Here is a 2,930-nt window from a genome sequence, read left to right on the forward strand (position 1 = left end):
ATTTTCCGGTCTTAGATGCCATCAATGGTAATGGAAAAACAAAAAAGCTATACTTTTACCACACCAAACTTAGAATATTGCTCACCCTCGAGCAATAAACAAAAGAATAGATGATGAAGAAGAAGAAATATGGAGAGGGAGAGGGAGATGAGGTTTCGGCCAAGAAGGGTATAGAGGGGTTATGTTGTGTGAATTTGATGAAGAAAGGAGGTCTTTATATAGGGAAGGGAGGGGGGAAGGTTTCGGCCATATGGGTGGGTTTGGGTGGGAAATTGGTTTTGAATTTTGAAGGTAGGTGGAGTTTATGAGGTGGGTTTATTGGGAAGAGTGGGTGGATGTGAGTGGTGAAGGTTTAATGGGGAAGAGAGATTGAGGTGATTGGTGAAGGGCTTTTTAGGGAAGAGTGTTTATGGGGTTGTGTGAAAGAGAGCGGTGAGAAGAAGTGAGTGGAGGTAGGTGGGGATCCTGTGGGGTCCACAGATCCTGAGTGGATCCTGTGGGGTCCACAGATCCTGAGGTGTTCAAGGATTTACATCCCTGCACCCATTAGGCATGTAAAAATGCCTTTGTATCCAACTTTGGGCGTTCAGCGCCAGGTTGGTGGCCATTTTGGGCGTTCAACGCCCATCTGTGTGCCATTTTTGGCGTTGAACGCCAGAACCATGCCTGTTATGGCGTTCAGCGCCCAGAAGCTGCCCATTTTGGGCGTTCAGCGCCAGAACCATGCTCTATTCTGGCGCTGAACGCCAGACAGATGCTCCTCCAGGGTGTGATTTTTCTTCTACTGTTTTTGATTCCGTTTTCGATTTTTCTAGTTATTTTGTGACTCCACATGATCATGAACCTAAGAAAACATGAAAAATAAGAATTAGATAAACATTGGGTTGCCTCCCAACAAGCGCTTCTTTAATGTCAATAGCTTGACAGTGGGCTCTCATGGAGCCTCACAGATGTGCAGAGCTTTGTTGAGACTCTCCAACACCAAACTTAGAGTTTGACTGTGGGGGCTCTGGTTGACTCTGCTTGGAGAGAAGCTTTTCCTGCTTCCTCCTCATGGTTGCAGAGGGAGATCCTTGAGTTTTGAATACAAGGGAGTTCTCATTCCATTGAAGGACTATTTCACCTCTGTCAACATCAATCACAGCTCTTGCTGTGGCCAGGAAAGGTCTTCCTAGGATGATGGATTCATCCTCTTCCTTTCCAGTATCCAGGACTATGAAATCAGTAGGTATGTAAAGGCCCTCAACCTTTACGAATACATCTTCTACTTGTCCATAAGCCTGTTTTCTTGAGCTGTCTGCCATCTCTAGTGAGATTTTAGCAGCTTGCACCCCATAGATTCCCAGTTTCTCTATTACAGAGAGGGGCATGAGGTTTATTCCTGAACCAAGGTCACACAGAGCCTTAAAGATCATGGTGCCTATGGTACAGGGTATTATGAACTTTCCAGGATCCTGTCTCTTCTGAGGCAATGTCAGTTGATCCAGATCACTTAGTTCATTGATGAACAAGGGAGGTTCAACTTCCCATGTATCAATGCCAAATAATTTGCCATTCAGCTTCATGATTGCACCAAGAAACTTGGCAGTTTGCTCTTCAGTGACATCCTCATTCTCTTCAGAAGAGGAATACTCATCAGAGCTCATGAAGGGCATAAGGAGGTTCAATGGGATCTCTATAGTCTCTAGATGAGCCTCAGAGTCCTTTGATTCCCCAGAGGGAAGCTCCTTATTGATCACTGGACGTCCCAGGAGGTCTTCCTCCTTGGGATTCACGTCCTCTCCTTTCCTCACAGGTTCGGCCATGGCACTTATGTCAATGGCCTTGCACTCTCCTTTTGGGTTCTCTTCTGTATTGCTTGGGAGAGTACTAGGAGGGATTTCAGTGATCCTTTTACTCAGCTGGCCTACTTGTGCTTCCAAATTTCTAATGGAAGACCTTGTTTCATTCATGAAACTTACAGTGGCCTTAGATAGATCAGAGACTAGATTTGCTAAATTAGAAGCGTTTTGTCCAGAGTTCTCTGTCTGTTGCTGAGTTGATGATGGAAAAGGTTTGCTATTGCTAAACCTGTTTCTTCCACCATTATTAAAGCCTTGTTGAGGCTTTTGATCCTTCCATGAGAAATTTGGATGATTTCTCCATGTTGAGTTATAGGTGTTTCCATAAGGTTCACCTAAGTAATTTACCTCTGCTATTGCAGGGTTCTCAGGATCATAGGCTTCTTCTTCAGAAGATGCCTCTTAAGTACTGTTGGATGCAGCTTGCATTCCATGCAGACTCTGAGAGATCATAATGACTTGCTGAGTCAATATTTTATTCTGAGCCAATATGGCATTCAGAGTATCAACTTCAAGAACTCCCTTCTTCATAGGCGTCCCATTATTCACAGGATTCCTTTCAGAAGTGTACATGAACTGGTTATTAGTAACCATGTCAATGAGTTCTTGAGCTTCTGCAGGCATTTTCTTTAGGTGAATGGATCCACCTGCAGAAGTGTCCAGTGACATCTTTGATAGCTCAGATAGACCATCATAGAATATATCCAGGATGGTCCATTCTGAAAGCATGTCAGAAGGACACTTTTTGGTCAACTGTTTGTATCTTTCCCAAGCTTCATAGAGAGATTCACCTTCTTTCTGTCTGAAGGTTTGAACATCAGCTCTAAGCTTGCTCAGCTTTTGAGGAGGAAAGTACTTGGCTAAGAAAGCCGTGACCAGCTTATCCCAAGAGTTCAGGCTGTCTTTAGGTTGAGAATCCAACCATAATCTAGCTCTGTCTCTTACAGCAAAAGGGAAAAGCATGAGCCTGTAGACTTCAGAATTTACGCCATTAGTCTTAACAGTATCACATATCTGCAAGAATTCAGTTAAGAACTGAAAAGGATCTTCAGATGGAAGTCCATGAAACTTGCAGTTCTGCTGCATCAG

General features: G+C 43.9%; 1 non-coding gene across 1 annotated transcript; it reads left to right on the forward strand.

Annotated features, from left to right (window-relative positions):
- Nucleotides 1-2,564: 2,564 nt before the first annotated feature.
- Nucleotides 2,565-2,672, forward strand: LOC112781661 (small nucleolar RNA R71). Its single transcript, XR_003192425.1, has one exon. It is a non-coding gene; the product is annotated as a small nucleolar RNA R71 (small nucleolar RNA).
- The last annotated feature ends 258 nt before the right edge of the window (nt 2,673-2,930 follow it).

Source organism: Arachis hypogaea, chromosome 19, assembly GCF_003086295.3.
Source record: "Arachis hypogaea cultivar Tifrunner chromosome 19, arahy.Tifrunner.gnm2.J5K5, whole genome shotgun sequence".
NCBI lineage: Eukaryota > Viridiplantae > Streptophyta > Magnoliopsida > Fabales > Fabaceae > Arachis > Arachis hypogaea.